General features: G+C 43.4%; 1 protein-coding gene across 1 annotated transcript in view; it reads right to left on the bottom strand.

Moving 5' to 3' along the window:
* The window catches only part of PTPRE (protein tyrosine phosphatase receptor type E), a 149159-nt gene extending 131310 nt beyond the window's left edge, over positions 1-17849 (bottom strand). The window contains exon 1 of the mRNA XM_066619135.1: positions 17792-17849. The gene's annotated coding sequence lies outside the window, so the exon portion shown is untranslated. The remainder of the gene's footprint in view (positions 1-17791) is intronic.
* Between the last annotated feature and the right edge of the window lie 373 nt (positions 17850-18222).

Here is an 18222-nt window from a genome sequence, read left to right on the forward strand (position 1 = left end):
AGGGTTATTCCTTTTTAGAATGAAGGAGCATGCAAGTATGTACTGTAACTTGTTAAAACTCAGTTTAAGAGTTAGAACCTTAGAAAAGTATTTTTATAGTTTAGAAACAAACTACTTTTTAAATAATTGTTCTGCTTACTGACTGTAAATTTTACAAAAGTAAATAGAAATAATTTAACTTGGTTTTCCTTTTCCATCTCTACAAGGTTTTTTTCTGGGGACCTTTACCCAGTATTTTTAAGTGCAGCAGGACCAGAATAATAAACGTCAAATAATGTGCATACAGTTTTGCAGAACTCAGTCATTTTATTTTTAATGAAAGTCGTATTACTGGTATGCAAATTGCTAGCCTTTCACTCTTTAGTATGCCCTGTCACTCTGACTTGCTATCTCAGTGCCCACAAAAAAATTGGATGACATCTCACACACAGTCAGACATGAAGGTTATTCCAATCTTCCCTATGATTACTTTCATGTTTGCTCAAATATTACTTGAGTGCTTTTATTTAACCACAGTAGCTCTCTGAGCCCTCAATTTTTTCAAACAATTTCCGATATCGGGTCAAACATAGTTCTCCTTGAAAAGCACTAAACATTATTTTAAGTACAAAGGGAATAAGATTCCTTTTGAAGCTGAAAAAGAAAAAACCTGAACTCTAAATCACTTCCTAGGAAAGTGGAAATAATTGGAGAAGAGAATGGATGTTACACATTGGAGAGTGGTCTGTCCCCCAATATTAAGGTGAATAGATGGAAGACCAAGGCTAGCAAATGGCAAAATACATTTACACAGCCAACCACATTTTAACACAAAAATCTGTGGCAGAAATTTCTGAACAATTTCACTTAACAAAAATAGTTCCCAAAGTTATGAGGTATTCCACAATTTTATATTCTCTCCCCCTCTGTCCTGGCCAAGATCCCTTCAGAGAATCAATGCCATTTGTAGGTCAGATAAGTTGTATCAACTGCTATCACAATACAGTACTACAGAAGTGTCTTGTTCAATTGTGAAGTCCTTACTACTAGACAACATACTAGACAACTTCTTGTTTTCCAGACAAGAATATGCTGTGGCTCCCAAGGATAATTAATTTTTAATTGTAATTTTTAATTTAATTAAATAATAAAAGTCAACTAGCACCTCAGGGTGGACACCAAAATCCCTAGTCCCACTCTTGGCCCACACAGTAACTGCCAGATGTGACTACCTCTGCTAAGAAGAATCCTAAGTGAAAAGCAGCAGTCTGGAGTGAGCAAAAAGGTTTCTACCCAGATCCAAAAGACAAACAACTAAACTCAGACTGGCCCTTGAGCAGGTGGGTGGGGGCAAAGACATGAGGCACACCAAAGGGGATGCAGTAATTGCCACTAAGCTCTGCCCACTCCCTCAAAACACCCAGTTAGGTTGCCTCACATGTCAGCAGGGCACAGCAAAAAAAAAACCTTCTGCTGCCTAACAAGGGTGGGGTCGGCAATCTTGCAATTAAAAATTAAAACCACTTCCCTCTTTGGGAGGGAGTGTGAACTCCACACTCAAAAAAGTAAACAAATTTTAAAATTCTGCTTGCCAGTCTTTAAAGTGCATTTCAGATAGGCAATGACACAAGCAAAATATACACTCTGTAAAGCTCATGAGCTAGCTGGCTGTGTTTACAGATAAAAATACTGTATAGCAGTAAACTGCAAGCACACAGTTATGTCTTAGTTTATATCAGCATATTCAGTATTTGGTTGAATTAACAGTTGCATGTTTCAATCTATTTTGTATTTCCTTTTGCAGATGTTAAAGAGAGCAATTGGATGTTACAACAAATATGCACTAGAACACCCTTCAAAGAGGAATGGGTAAGAACATAATTTTACAATAAGCTAAAATTACTTTTGCTCAGAAAAAAAAAATATGACAGGCAGTAAGCTGGTCAGTTCATATTTTCACACCTTAGTTCTGCCAGCACTCAACTTAAAATCAGTTTAAACATTATATAGAGTCAAACAAAAGGCAACTAGCATAATAAAACTAGCCTCGTGTAAATATTTTTGTCTTCTTATATGTACACACACACCCCAATCCAAACTCCTGGACCTAGAAACCTGAAATTTGAGGAGTATATTCCTTCCATGATGCAAGGATCCACTAGGAAGGGATTTTTAGAAATTCAATAAGGGGGTGAAAGGGGGTCAAATGTGTTTGCACAGATGCCTCAACATCTCTTAGGCCCAATGAGATATCAACTTGATTTTTACTTACAAAGGTTACCCGTACAAATGCTTAAAAACATTCAGAATTTCACCCTAATCAACTCCTAAAGAGTGAACCTACGAGTGAACCTTGTACATTCAGGGGTGAATTATAAAACCCTTCCTGTTACTTAGGGCTGGCTGGCTTTTCCCCCCATACTACTGCCTGAGAGTGGCCTGTGGCCTACACAGCATCTGAGGCCTACACAACATCTGAGGCCAAGGACACCCCTTTTTAAGTCAGTATGGAAAGGAGTAGTAACAGTAAAATAACTGAAAAAATATCAGTTATGTTAGTGTTTACTCTGAACAGTGAAATGAGGTGTATTTCTGGTTCAATGCAAAGTTCTGCTACCCCAACTTTCTGACATGCCTTTCTCCTGAGAACTTGTGCTATCGCCAGCCCTTACTCTGCTTCTCCCTGTGTTCCAGTTAGAAGAGAGTTTGGGAGAACACTGACTCGAGAGTTCTGTGATGCAGTCTTGCTTCCCTCACAGGATGCACTGCTCTCTCTGTTCCAGTAGCAAAGCGCAGGTATCAGGCTAGTTACACATAAAATGTAAAGCACGATACAATGTTTTTAAGTGATCAATTCCATGTATGAGGCCTTGGACTAAACAGCAGTTAACTTCAGTCTAGGCTGCAGAAATTTTCAAAATCAATAGCAGAACTGTGACCAAGGAACAATGCCCTGCTCACCACAAAATGAAATCTTTCACATTTAGCGACAATTGCTACTCAAAAGGCCTTTTGTATGCTACAGCAACAAAACACAGGCGGATGCAACAGCCATACTCCCTATAGGGCATATTTTACAGTCTATAAGCATCTTCTTGTGTCAATATGTAACCCACGCGAGCAGTGAATTGAGAAGAGCTATAATCAAATACTTGAGAACTATGACTATAATTTATTTTTTCATTCTATTTCTCTTCATCGGACCACAGTTTTGACAATCACATTCTGAATAGTCATACCAATGACACACAAAGGCTCTGAGTCACATTTTCAAAAAATGTAGTAAAAAAGCCAAGGTTATGCCAGGTGGTCTACTAATGAATAGCAGAGATAATAAGATTGCAATAAACTGGCAGCTTCCTATATACAATACTAATGTAAAAAAGTTGTGGGGTTTTTCCCCTCTGAGCACCAAATTAGGGTTTGTATGGTACACAAACTCCTGTCGGCTAATATTCCACCACTAGGTACTTTCAGGCAATAAAGAAGAAATTACACTCTCCTATTGTTTAAAATGCATCCTAAAGCGATAATAATTGTATTCACAAATACAATAGCATTAGATCACCACAACTGTTAAGTGAAAGATGCGCATGCATAATGGAAGGCAAAGTTACTGCTGACTTGTGCTTTCCAACTTCAATGCTTTGATCAACATGAGATTCTTTTTCCAGCCTACGCTAATTAATTAAGGCTAAAATCACTATGCATGCTTAACTGCATGTAAGCACTATGAATTACTTCTGAGTAGACCTGCCTAGGATTGCATTGTAAACTATCTTTTTTTAATTTTATAAGAATCATTTAACATGTATACACAGAATTAAACATGGCTGAATAAAACTTTTCTATCTGTGAGGGCCACCATTTACCTCTGGAGAGTAGTACAAGATGTATGTCTAAGTGATAAAATGTAAGATTCTGAATAATTGTGTGTAGTTCATTATTCTACTATCTTTAATTACAGTACTACATGCAGTGATGGAACTCAAGTCAGGTGACTCGAGTCAGAGTCGCAAAAAACACATGTTTATTGCTGACTCATGTACACTTCGGCACTGACTCGGTACTCAATCGCCACGCATGCAGACTCAAGTTTGCCTGTGTCTGGGTGCACTTGCTTACTTTTTTCATGGCATGAAAGACCTCATGGGTCCATCATTCAGTCTGGGCAAGCAGCAGGGGAAGTTCCAGCCAGGAAGTAAGGAAGTGTTAATGTTTTGGTTTCACATCAAGCAGGAGGCAGGTGGGGAGGGAGGCGGAAGCGAGCTCTCTTCTCCATCTCTGAAGAAGATCATCTCTGATCTTCTCATGACAAAGGATGAGTGACTTGATTTTTTTCTTTGGATGAGGGAGGACAGCAGGAGGAGCCCAAGAGGGTTTTTGCCTTACAATTGGCTGGAGAAGCCCAGGGAGAGACATATAATCTTTAAAAAAAGAAAGAAAGAAAGACAAGGTTTTTTTAGACCAGGAAGCTAGAGAGAGAGAGAGAGTGTGTGTGTGTGTGTGCGCGTGCATATGTGCAGTCTTCCTTGAGGCCTGTGGGACCCAAGGCTTCTTGCCATCATCCCACTTCAAATGCCTCAAGACTGCCTCCTGGGATGCATCCAGTACCACATACACATGCAAACAAGCATGCCATGCACAGTAAAACCCTGATATTACAATACTTCCAGTAATTAAACAATTGCTCAGCATCCCAGTATTGTAATGTCCCCAATAGAAAAAACCCCAATCATAAATTAATCATAAACCCATAATCCACAAAACACCATAGACTCCTAGAATTCTTTGATTTGCACAGACCCAGTACACTGCTCCCAGTAGTTAAATCAATTTCACAATGTTCCATAGAAGTTCTATTCTACTGTACAAAGCCTGGAAGCAGAAAAATATTGTACTTATCCTAGACTGCAGGAACTCTTTGAGCTGCACAAGGCTGGAGATGGTACCACTAATCTTTATACTCCAATTTTGCAGCATTCTGGAATGTCATTCAGAAACCATAGTTTAGTGCAGGGACTAGGGATTACAGATTACACAATTCTGAAGGTAGCATGACTGCAAAAGAAAAATTGATCGGCACAAGTCCCGGTGTCATTCACAAGCCTGGTAACTGCAAGTATGCTAATCGAAAGGCAGGAGAGCAATTTTAATTTTTACAGAGCACACCACAAAACAGAAATACTTCAGAGGTATGACATGCTGTAAACAATTAGTGCCAGTTAGTTTGACATATTTGCCAACTGTTCAAAAACTGATGGGCATCTGACATAAAGTCCTCCCCCAAAAAGGCTTAAAAATTTAATTCATTAGATTGTTCATTTAAAAATTACCCCATTTATCAAAACAGTTCATGAAAGCATCTTATACTCACACTCCCTAGATAACAAAAACTGGGAGTGAGGGTTATCTCCTTTATCCTTCTCCAGGCAATTGACTATCACAGATATCTGAAGTTATTTTGTTGCTTGACTACAAAATGTTGAATCTTCTCTTGGCACTTTCTTAAAATTTAGGGTGAAAAATTGTAAAATGAACAAAAAACATTTAATTCTAAAAAGTATTTTTGAAACATATGAGAAACCACATATGTCCACAGAAAATTTCTTATCTTGAATTCTTCCTTAAACTTGACAATAACAATATTTATGGCTTTTATAAAAAGTTCACAAAGGATATTTTGAGTTTTCCAAAAGAATTCAGAGAATTATTTCAAATGAATTTTCACTACTGCATAGCAAATCTACAACAGCAGATCTTGTAGGTTATGTTTCTGGATTTGACATGCATTTCATTATTATCCTTTTCGATATGATACCTCATGTGCATCAGCATAAAAGTGAGTACCACTGCCAGGAAATCTGGTCAGTGATTCCTTTTCTCTACCTTGTGGTTCAAGTAGTATTAGTCATCACAGCCTTTAACAAAACTCTTTCTGGACTAAGCAATTGTCCAGTCTGCAGTTCTTGTAAACTGGAATAAGTGCTAAATCTTCTTTTGATGGCTGGACAAGTGAAAGGGATGGTGAGATCAGTATTTGTGGGAAGAAGAAATAAAAGAAACACTGGTTTTTTGGTATTCTTAGGGTATAATCCTATCCAACTTTCCAGCACTGATGCAGCCATGCTAACCAGTGCACGCTATATCCTGCAGTAGGGGGGCAGTCACTGGGGCTTCATCAAGGTAAAATAACATTTGTTTCCTTATTCTGGGGTTGCATTGCGGTTGAGTAGGTAATGGAAAGTTGGATAGGATTGGGCCCTTAATTTTCAAGAAGCCATGAAAAATTGCAATGCAATATTATCTTAAGAGTTTCAGACTGTCAATCCTAACGTGAACGTTACTTAAGATCTAGCTGTACTGTCATCTATATCAGCCTTAGATGTAGTGTAACCAATGTAAAATGTCATTTCAGAAATCCCACAGCAGCTCTTAAACAGTCTGGAAACAAGAAAGAGAAACAATACTAAATATACTTCACAGTCATGTCTGTTTTCATATTTGCAGCAAACAGAGCTTTATACCTAAAAAGTATTCATGCTTAGACTTTTGGATATTATTTCTATGTACCTGTATTAAGTCATGATGTTGGCTATTTATAGGGCTAATTAAAACACTTCTATGTTAAAGCATATATTTTCTGCGGCAAGTCTTCTTCTCTGTAGTTTTATCTTCTTTTAATACAATCCTGCAGTGTCTGGAGAAAGCCGGATTGAACTGAGCGTGGAATACATATAGAGAAAAGAATGTTTTACGTTGAACAAGTATTCTATTACTTGTTCTATTCTGTACTTATTCTATTACAGACAAATAGTTATTTTCAAAAACCTTTTTATTTCTGAATTTTTGTACATTAGATACAGTGGAAGTCCTTCAAAAACTGCAAATAGGCTTGAGAGAGTAAGGGCCCAATCCTATCCAATTTTTCAGCATTGATGCAGTTGCAACACAGCCCAAGGTGTGTTGGCATAGCTGTATCAGCACTGGAAAGTTGGATAGGATTGGGCCCTAAGTCATTCAGAATTTTCTAAGTGGTCAAACAGAAGACCGGACTGCAAATCTGCAAAAATTTTAGCTCTATGTTCTCAGCCAGAGATCCAGTGCAATTTCAGCCATCAAGATATTACTGTCTCTTAATCTAGAGACATTCCAGCAGCACAAACACACACAAGAGAAAAGAGAAGAAAGCAAGGTAAGACCTGCTTTTCAGAATTCACCTGCAGAGGATTAGGCTGTGCAAGATAGTCTCTGCAGAAAGTGAGTTATTTAAACATACAGAATTCACAGGTACAGAAGAGGTTGGCAAGTATGTGGTCCTGAAAACATTGAAATAGTGCAACCATTAGTTTCCCTTTCAGTTAAAAATAGAGAGAACTGTCAGGTGATGGAAATAACAGAATGCATTTTGAAGGTGGAAAGCAGTTCTAGAATTCTTATTAAAAATCGTACTTAGAAATGGAGCATCCTCTGCTTGGAAGAGAGAAGGGCTGTTGTCTTCAGCTTGGCTTCTATCATAGGGGCATTTGGCTGTTGGAGGGAGAATTGTGAAATACTTAGATTCCAGCTTCTGGTCCGATGCCTGAGACAGCATGCCAAATGCTACCCACCCCCCCTTGCCTGCTGATGCACCAGCCTCAGCTCCTTCTACTACCCACTGTTCAAGTTGGGCATTCCCCTCTCTTCTACATGTCAGTTTCCTCTCTGTCCCTTTTCCAATCTAAGGAATAGAAGAATGTGGAGCAGTGAGGCCAAGCAGGCAGACAAAGATGAGAACTCCTACCAACCTGCTGCCTGTGGTGACTGCTTCAATGGGCCTCATGGATGAGCCAGCCCTGCCTAACTCTGATGTAATGGAATTTGCTCATTAACTTCAGTTATTTAATTCTGACAATAGTTTACATAAGAACATAAGAACAGCCCCACTGGATCAGGCCATAGGCCCATCTAGTCCAGCTTCCTGTATCTCACAGCGGCCCACCAAATGCCCCAGGGAGCACACCAGATAACAAGAGACCTCATCCTGGTGCCCTCCCCTACATCTGGCATTCTGACTTAACCCATTTCTAAAATCAGGAGGTTGCGCATACACATCATGGCTTGTACCCCATAATGGATTTTTCCTCCAGAAACTCGTCCAATCCCCTCTTAAAGGCGTCTAGGCTAGACGCCAGCACCACATCCTGTGGCAAGGAGTTCCACAGACCGACCACACGCTGAGTAAAGAAATATTTTCTTTTGTCTGTCCTAACCCGCCCAACACTCAATTTTAGTGGATGTCCCCTGGTTCTGGTATTATGTGAGAGTGTAAAGAGCATCTCCCTATCCACTCTGTCCATTCCCTGCATAATTTTGTATGTCTCAATCATGTCCCCCCTCAAGCGTCTCTTTTCTAGGCTGAAGAGGCCCAAACGCCGTAGCCTTTCCTCATAAGGAAGGTGCCCCAGCCCCGTAATCATCTTAGTCGCTCTCTTTTGCACCTTTTCCATTTCCACTATGTCTTTTTTGAGATGTGGTGACCAGAACTGGACACAGTACTCCAGGTGTGGCCTTACCATCGATTTGTACAACGGCATTATAATACTAGCCGTTTTGTTCTCAATACCCTTCCTAATGATCCCAAGCATAGAATTGGCCTTCTTCACTGCCGCCGCACATTGGGTCGACACTTTCATCGACCTGTCCGCCACCACCCTAAGATCTCTCTCCTGATCTGTCACAGACAGCTCAGAACCCATTAGCCTATATCTAAAGTTTTGATTTTTTGCCCCAATGTGCATGACTTTACACTTACTGACATTGAAGCGCATCTGCCATTTTGCTGCCCATTCTGCCAGTCTGGAGAGATCCTTCTGGAGCTCCTCACAATCACTTCTGGTCTTTACCACACAGAAAAGTTTGGTGTCATCTGCAAACTTAGCCACTTCACTGCTCAACCCTGTCTCCAGGTCATTTATGAAGAGGTTGAAAAGCACCGGTCCCAGAACAGATCCTTGGGGCACACCGCTTTTCAACTCTCTCCATTGTGAAAATTGCCCATTGACACCCACTCTCTGCTTCCTGGCCTCCAACCAGTTCTCAATCCACGAGAGGACCTGTCCTCTAATTCCCTGACTGTGGAGTTTTTTCAGTAGCCTTTGGTGAGGGACCGTGTCAAACGCCTTCTGAAAGTCCAGATATATAATGTCCACGGGTTCTCCCGCATCCACATGCCTGTTGACCTTTTCAAAGAATTCTATAAGGTTTGTGAGGCAAGACTTACCCTTACAGAAGCCATGCTGACTCTCCCTCAGCAAGGCCTGTTCGTCTATGTGTTTTGAGATCCTATCTTTGATGAGGCATTCCACCATCTTACCCGGTATGGATGTTAGGCTGACCGGCCTATAGTTTCCTGGGTCCCCCCTCTTTCCCTTCTTAAAAATAGGCATGACATTTGCTATCCTCCAATCTTCTGGCACCGTGGCCGTTTTGAGGGACAAGTTGCATACCTTAGTCAAGAGATCTGCAACTTCATTCTTCAATTCCTTAATAACCCTTGGGTGGATGCCATCAGGGCCCGGTGACTTATTGATCTTTAATTTATCAATGAGGTCTGAAACATCTTCTCTTTTAACCTCTATCTGACTTAACTCCTCGGTCAGGAGGGGCCGTTCGGGCAGCGGTATCTGCCCGAGGTCTTCTGCCGTGAAGACAGATGCAAAGAACTCATTTAATTTCTCTGCCATCTCTAAGTCTCCTTTTATCTCCCCTTTCCCTCCCTCACCATCCAGAGGGCCAACCGCTTCTCTGGCGGGTTTCCTGCTTCTAATATATTTGAAGAAGCTTTTATTATTCCCCTTAATGTTGCCGGCCATGCATTCCTCATAGTCTCTCTTGGCCTCCCATATCACCTTCTTACATTTCTTTTGCCACAGTTTATGTTCCTTTTTACTCTCCTCATTAGGGCAAGACTTCCATTTACGGAAGGAAGCTTCCTTGCCCTTCACAGCCTCTCTAACTTGGCTGGTTAGCCATGCGGACACCCTCCTGGATTTAGTGGAACCCTTCTTTCTTTGCGGTATACACCTCTGCTGGGCCTCTATTACTGTTGTTTTAAGCAGCCTCCATGCACTCTGGAGAGATTGGACTCTTTTTACCCTCCCTTTCAACCTCCTTCTAACCAGCCTCCTCATTTGAGGGAAGTCCGCCCGTCGGAAGTCAAGGGTTTTTGTTAGAGATTTGCCTGGTATTCTTCCCCCAACGTGCACGTCAAAACGGATCGCAGCATGATCACTGTTCCCCAATGGCTCAGTAACGTTTACATCTCTAACCAGGTCCTGCGTACCGCGCAATATTAAATCCAGAGTCACCTGTCCTCTGGTGGGCTCCGTGACTAGCTGATCTAAGCCACAGTCATTTAGCACGTCAAGAAATCCGGTTTCCTTATCGTGACCAGAACACAAATTGACCCAGTCAATATGAGGATAATTGAAGTCCCCCATGATTACAACCCTGTCCCTCCTTGTCACCTCCCTGATCTGTTTCCTCATTTCAAGGTCCCCATCAGATTTCTGGTCTGGAGGACGATAGCACGCCCCCAGTATTATATCGCTGCACAAGCCTGGTAATTTAACCCACAGAGATTCTACGGTGGAGTCGGACCCACCTTCAATCTCTACTTTGCTGGATTCTATCCCTTCCTTAACATAAAGGGCCACCCCACCCTTTAAGGAATGGAAGAATGTGGAGCAGTGAGGCCAAGCAGGCAGACAAAGATGAGAACTCCTACCAACCTGCTGCCTGTGGTGACTGCTTCAATGGGCCTCATGGATGAGCCAGCCCTGCCTAACTCTGATGTAATGGAATTTGCTCATTAACTTCAGTTATTTAATTCTGACAATAGTTTACAAAGGTGGTGTATTTGTGCACATGTTAAAACAATCTAGTATTCATTTTATCTATGTAAGCATAGATATGTAAACTTAGATATTTAAACGTAAGCATAGATATTTAAACTATATTTAAACTTTACCCTCCCCCTCTCCAACAGGGTGCCCAAAGTTGGTCAAGCACCTTGAAATGATGTGTGAATAAAAATTAGAGTTAAAAATATTAGACTCCATCTCATACAATTCCACACAGACAGGGTGTGCAACAAATAATTTCACTTTCTGGTTGTTTCTATAATTAAGTAGTTAACTCCTATCATTCCAAAAAACAACCAAGTTAAAATATCAAGAGAAAGTTAAGACAATTTTCCCTTATGCTCCAAAATGAACATAAAAAGAACCCTGCAGATCAGGCCAAAGGCTCATCTAGTCCAGCTTCCTGTATCTCACAGTGGCCCACCAGATATCTCAGAGAGCACACAAGACACTAGCATCCTGGTGCCACCTTCTTGCATCTGACATTCTGAGGTAGCCTACTTCAAAAATCAGGAGGTTACACATACCCATCGTGACTTGTAACCTGTGATGTACTTTTCCTCCAGAAATCTGTCCAATCCCCTTTTAAAGGCACCTAGGTCAGATGCCATCATCACATACTGTGGCAAGGAGTTCCACAGACTAAATATGTGCTGGGTAAAGAAACAATCCTTTTGTCTGTTCTATCACTCCTGACAACAAATTTTAGTAGATGTCCCTGGTTTTCATGTAGTGCAAGAGGGAAAAACACATCCCTCTATCCATCGCCTGCATAATTTTGTATGTCTCAATCATGTCTCCCCTCAGCCTTCTTTTTTTTCTAGATTGAAGAGCCCCAAACAATGTAGCCTTTCCCCATAAGGGAGGTGCCCCAGCCCAGTAATCATTTAGATTGCTCTCTTCTGTACCTTTTACATGCCCAGTATATCCTGCATGGGAAATTACTAATTAAGGTGGTCACTCTACACCATGGAAACAGTAACTACTTTCTACAGTCTATACCAGGGGTGCCCAAACCCTGGCCCGGGGACCACTTGTGGCCTTCAGGAACTCCCAATCTGGTCTGCAGGGAGCCCCCAGTCTCCAATGAGCGTCTGGCCCTCCGAAGACTTGCTAGAGCCCACACTGGCCCGACGCAACTGCTCTCAGCGTGAGGGTAACTGTTTGACCTCCTGTGTGAGCTGTGGGATGAGGGCTCCCTCTACTGCTTGTTGTTTCACATCTGTGATGCAGCAATGGGAGTGAAGGAAAGGCCGGTCTTGCTTTGTGCAAGGCCTTTTATAGGCCATAAGCTATTGCAAGACCATCATTCATTCATATGAGTTCCATCTCAAATATATTCATTTATGTAAATTTAAGTAAATTTATTCAAATTTGAAATGTAAATTAATTCTTTGCCCCTGACAAAGTGTCAGAGAGATGACTTGGCCCTCCTGCCAAAAAGTTTGGACATTCCTGGTCTATACAGAAGTATACAGTATAGGCTGGAAATACCCAATCTTTGCCTTGGTCTTTCAGTTTGACACTGGGAGGGATGGATTCAGGCAGAAAATCCAAAAGGAGACATTTACCACATCTCTCTCTTCACTTGGCAGAGATATTTCTGATGAATGTCTGCCTGATGCATTTCCACAAGCCTCAGTCCAAAATGTCACCTACTACTATAACTGTCCAGCCACACATTTTACAGGAGGTGCAGGTTCTGACTGAATCACTCTTTAAGCAAACCTGTTTTTCCTCTCCATTTAAACTCATGGCAATACAAGAGTTTTCATAGGCTTCACCCTGGAGGGAAGACAGCCAGTTAGTAAATCATCTTTGAATAATATGGTCAATTTTATTACATATCCTTGCATGCCAGCACAAAACAAGAGGTGGGGAATGCAAGTCAACTGTCTCAGCAGATACTGATGCAATTTCTCCCCCTCCCCAAAAGGATGCTCCTTAAGATGCTCCTAGGATGCAATGGCAGGAAGGAGTAACAACAGCCCTAGCACATCCACAGATACAGCCTATAATTTCAAGCAGAAATTCACACAAGCATGGTAGCGGACAAATACGCCAACAAGATCACACATATCACTACTAGGAAGTCATGGCAGCATTTGTGGCTGGACTGAGTTAGATCACAGTGGATTCACTCTCCGGTACTGACATAAGGGCAATGCATCAAACATTCCCTTACTTTGAGGAGGCCTCCATGAGTGCCACCCAACTGCAGAATGCAGCACATGTCCCATTGGCACATCTATGCCAGTGCTGGAAAGTTGGTTAGGATTTGGGCCTAAGTCTTCCAAACCCATTGTAACCCTGGAGACTCTTGGGACATTCTGAATGAGCCAATTCCAAAAGTCTGGTTTCAGGACAGAATAAAAGGCCCAATCCTATCCAACTTTCCAACACTGATGCAGACATGCCTATGGGGCATGTGCTGCATCCTGCAATGGGAGGGAAGAGAGATACGAGGTTTCTCGTATCTTCAAGGTTTGTTCCCTTAAGTTGAGGTGCACTATAGTTGCATCAATGCTGGAAAGTTGGATAGGATTTGGCCCTAAATGTTATAAGAAATGTGTGACTGCCACTGAAAATAGCATCCCCAGGTCAAGTTCTCCTACTGGTTTTGGTCTATATAACTGTATGCTATTTGCAGGAACAGGGGAAATTAGCAGAGAGATAATTTTAGGTTGCAGAATCAGGATGGTAGGCGACAACACGGGGATGCAATTTTCAGCCCTATATTTCTTGTACCATGTATAGTATACCATGTACCTTGTACAGTATAGTATAAACAGATTTTCTGTTTCAATTTTTTTTGCTTTAGAAGCATGAACACCAATTTTGAATTCATTAACTTTGCTAGAAAAACAATTTTTCCTCTCACTCTGGTTCTATAAGCCACTGTGATCTCATGTATAGTGTATGGTATGAAGATGAGAACCACAAACACCACCTCAGCAATCAGATTTACCAAGCAGCCTTTGACGTTGAAATATTTGCCCTGAACCCCATTTGCAATTCCATTGCAAAATTCCATATGCAATTCCATTGCAAAATTGCATTGGAAATAATGATTATAGACTTTTGGATATTATTTGTAACCAAGAAAAATAAAAGTTTAAAAGATAAGCCACTGCCTTATACACACTCATCTATTTACTATCTATATCAATGGTTCCCAAACATTTTAGAGGCCAGTGACTGCTGCCTGATTTATAAATGCCAAAAGGTGTAGCTATAATGGTGATTGGTCAGCAGTGCGTCTCCTCACATAACAGCTTGCTTAACCCTTGTTGTTCATAGCTTAATCTGCCCTGTCAGTTTTGTGACTGATCTAAAATTAGGTCATGACCCACGTGTGGGTCCTGGACCCACAGTTTGGGAACTGCTGGTCTATAAGACACTGACTGGCAATAGCTTTCCAAAGTTTTAAACAACAGGCTCTCTGGTCTACCTGAAGATACCAGGGATTGAACCTAGGGCTTTCTGCATGCAAAGGAGTGCTCATCCACTGAGCTACAGTCCTTCCCCAAAACAAGCACTGAGGCAACAAGAACTCCTAACTTTGTGGACCAATTGACCACCACACAGTGTGTGGTACTAAAATGCTGCTTCTAAAAGCATACAGAAGTGCAATTGAAATTTTCAAGATTTATTAATCCCAAATTCAGCAAGGTTAGGATCATACTGAAAAATGCCTGTTCTTCAATATATTTGTTTATCCAGTAATATTTCATAAAACAGTAGCTATTGCTTCATAATGTTTGACAGAGATATTACTGCTTTCTTACAAATATTGACAGAATAGACATTATTCCCAGAAAAATGCAACAAAGCAAACCCATAAACAGTTTAAATGATTCTCTCTCCAGATGATTTGAGATTAAGTAGTGCTATGCTATACTAAATCCTCATTCCAGCCATTACTCGCCTACACCTCAAGACTCTCAAACCCAGACAAGAACACACTGTTATTTGCCTGAGGAAACAAATTCTGCAGATCAATGTAAAGATTTTAACACTTTCTAATTCAATATCTTCTAGAGAAAGAAATACAACCAAAGCATAAACAGAGAAGGTGATAGCAGATTTCATCACTGCCATGAGCAAAACTCCTCCTAATTTGCATAGAGAACTTCTTGCTATGTAAAAGATGCATAACTATGTTAATCAGTCTTGATTAAAAATCCAACTGCTGAAAAGACTGTGCCAAAGCCTTGCTACAGATTTCTCTACTTAGTCTAACAGATGCTATCATGACCAATACCTGGTGAGAGGAATACAATGCTACCTCGTCCTTGCCCGAGGATCGCTCCACAGGCGGGGACCTTGTGGGCACATGCTAGTATCAGTGTCCACACAAGATCCTATGCTTATGCCCAACCAAAACCTGAGGTATCAAGGGTCCACTGCTGCTGCCCATAACCTCTGGTAAGCCATGTGGCCATTTTACTAGGTAATTGTGGGGAAACAGCAGCAACAAACAGACTTCTTTACAGCTCCCAGATATCCTGTGCACTAATGCTGCATGAAGGAATAGGGAATCTGAACTTTTCAAAAGCACAGGGGAAAGAAAGAGGATAGTTTGTGGCCGTCACCTGGTTTCCCTTGCTTCACAGAATCACAGAGTTAGAAGGGTCCTAATAGGTCATCTAGTCCAACCCCCCAGCCTGTAGCAGGAAATCTTCCTAGAGCATCTCCAACAGGTACTTAACAAGCCTCTGCTTGAAGATGTCCAGTGAGGAAGAGTCCACCACCTCCCTCAGCAATCTGTTCCACTGCCAAACAGCTCACTTCCTTCCTAGTCAGGGTCAAACAAGAAAGTTAATGATGAGAGCCAAGCAGCAGACTGGTGAGAGTAGTCCTGCAGTGTACTGGTACCACAGCTGTAGTTGCAAGTAATAGTGTGAAGGAGGGCTCAGCTCAATTTGCTTCCTGGGAATCATGAAGGAGTTGCTGGCATGGTTGGTTGGCAACCTTCAGTCTCGAAAGACTATGGTATAAGCACCCAGTATTCCCAGGCAGTCTCCCATCCAAGTAGTAACCAAGCCTGACCCTGCTTAGCTTCCAAGATCAGACAAGATCAGGCACATGCAGGGTAACAGTTGCTGCTTTGCTGGCATACACATCCTTCCAAAGCATAGGGAGAGTGCATCTTTGGAGGCTCCCCACAAAGCTTTCACCACAGGACCCCAAAAACTGGAGCCCCCACTGTCCTTGCCACATTAATAGTACCCAGCAGTTCGTTTTTTGCAAAGTGTCTTGAAAGCAAAGATTTGTGAGTGTGTGCGTGCACATGCTTAAAATGCAGAATTACAAAAACACATCACCCTGGAGTTTCTCTTCACTCTGAATTCCTCAGACCTTAAATTTGAAACTACTGTAGTGCAGCAGCAACACTGTATTCCAAATCACACTTACTTAGGCACCAAGCCCTATCAAACAGATCTATTTTTATATAGCATCATCAATGTACCATGACATTTAATACAGAATTAAAAGATAGGTGCCCAGAGGTGCTTACTATACTGACACAAGGGAAATGACAGAGGGAGGGGAAGAGAATGGAGGCAAGATAAACAGAATTTATCTCTAAAAAAAGATGCATAGGATTGTGCTGTAAGATTGCAAGCATTATGCCAGGAAGTCTTTAGCTGAAATATTGCACGCAGTGCAATTCTATGAATGTACACTCAGAAGAAAAATCCTATTGCGTTCAGTGTTGCTTACTCCCAGGGAAATGTACATATCATTGCAGTCTAAGAAGCATTAGGCTAGTTATCATTTCAGCATCACACACACCCCATGCATAGTGCAAGGCTGCTGAACCGGAACCAACCTGACAGAGTTGTAGGGATACTAAAACAATGTTCGAGAGTCCATTCTTTGAATATTCAGAGAATGCCATGTAAATGCCAAGCACACCACAGTGTTATTACGTGGTTTCATTTCAGCTGACACCCAGTATTGCTTTCCAGCCTATATAGTTAATGAAAATGCTTGTCTGCCTGGGGGGGGGGGGGTGTCCTGATTTTACAGCTACCAAGACAGTGGCTCCGAAGAAGAGGCATGCCTGAGGCTGCAATCCTAGCCACACTTTCCTGGGAGTAAGCCCCACTGACTATCATGGGACTTACTTCTGAGTAGACACGCCGAGGCTTGGGCGCCTGTGCGTGTCTACTCAGAAGTAAGTCCCATGATAGGCAATGGGGCTTACTCCCAGGAAAGTGTGGCTAGGATTGCAGACAAAATTATTTCTTTTCAACTGAAAAGTGAGAGTCACCAGGGAAAAAGGGGGCGGGGGGGGCAAGAAACCTTTCAGGGACTCTGCAGTCCCGAGCAGGAGGGAGCCGGTGCCCTCCTGTTCCATCTCTTCCCCCCCCCCCCGCAGGCTGGCCGCATTTCGCTCGCGCGACTTGGCCCCCTCCCCGCCCTGCCGCCACCTGCCCGGGCACTGCTTGGCTCCTTCCCTCCCGGCTCTCTCTTCGCCAAGGGAAATGCCCTTTCCGCCTGCAACACCCCCACCTCCTTGGCGGCCGGCCAAGGCCACCAGAGGCGGCAGCGGGCACACAGGCAGCCCTGGCCGCGTCTTCCCGGGGGAGGCACTGCCAGACCCGGTTCTTCGCTTGCACAGGAGCCGCTCGGCTGCATGGAGTGCGGGGGGGGGGAGGCAGAGACCCTTTGCGGCGAAAGGGAGGCGCTTGCCCGCTCCGTGCCCTGGCGGTGCAGCTGCTGCGGGCTGGGTGTGGAGAAGCCTCTGCTGCGTCCGTGCCCCGGGCGGCTCTGGGATGGGCAGCCAGCCAGCCAGCCGCGGCTGGCATCCTCACCCCGGGCGGCGGCGGGGGGAGCAGCAGCAGCACCCGCCAGCCGCTTGCATCCCTCTGCCAGCTGGCCTCGCTCGCACCGCTTACCTCCCGGGGATGCGCCCAGCTCGGCTCCTCCGGGCGCGCCGGCTCCACATGCCCTCCTCGCAGCGCCGCTGGCGAGCTGTGGCGGGGGCAGCGGCAAGCGGAGGGCGCCCTGGCATCCGCCTTGCCCTGCCCGCCCGGCTGCAGGACCGCGCTCGCTTCCAGGCAGGCAGGAAATTTTAGCCGTCGCCTCCCCTCCCTGTGTGTGCAACAGCAGCCGCGGCAGGCAAGAGGCGGCGCCAGCCCAGCGCGGGAGCCGCCTGCTGTCCGCAGCGGGCTACTGCGGCTGCAGGTACTACCTGCTCCCTCTCAGACGCAGCAGCAGGCTTTTCACGCGCAGGTCACACCTGACCACGGGCAACTCCCCCCCCCCCCTTGAAGCCTGCAGGGACGTGCGGTGGGTGGGCAGGCAGGTGAGGCAGTGCCTCCCCACC

Source organism: Tiliqua scincoides, chromosome 3 (assembly GCF_035046505.1).
Source record: "Tiliqua scincoides isolate rTilSci1 chromosome 3, rTilSci1.hap2, whole genome shotgun sequence".
Classification (NCBI taxonomy): domain Eukaryota; kingdom Metazoa; phylum Chordata; class Lepidosauria; order Squamata; family Scincidae; genus Tiliqua; species Tiliqua scincoides.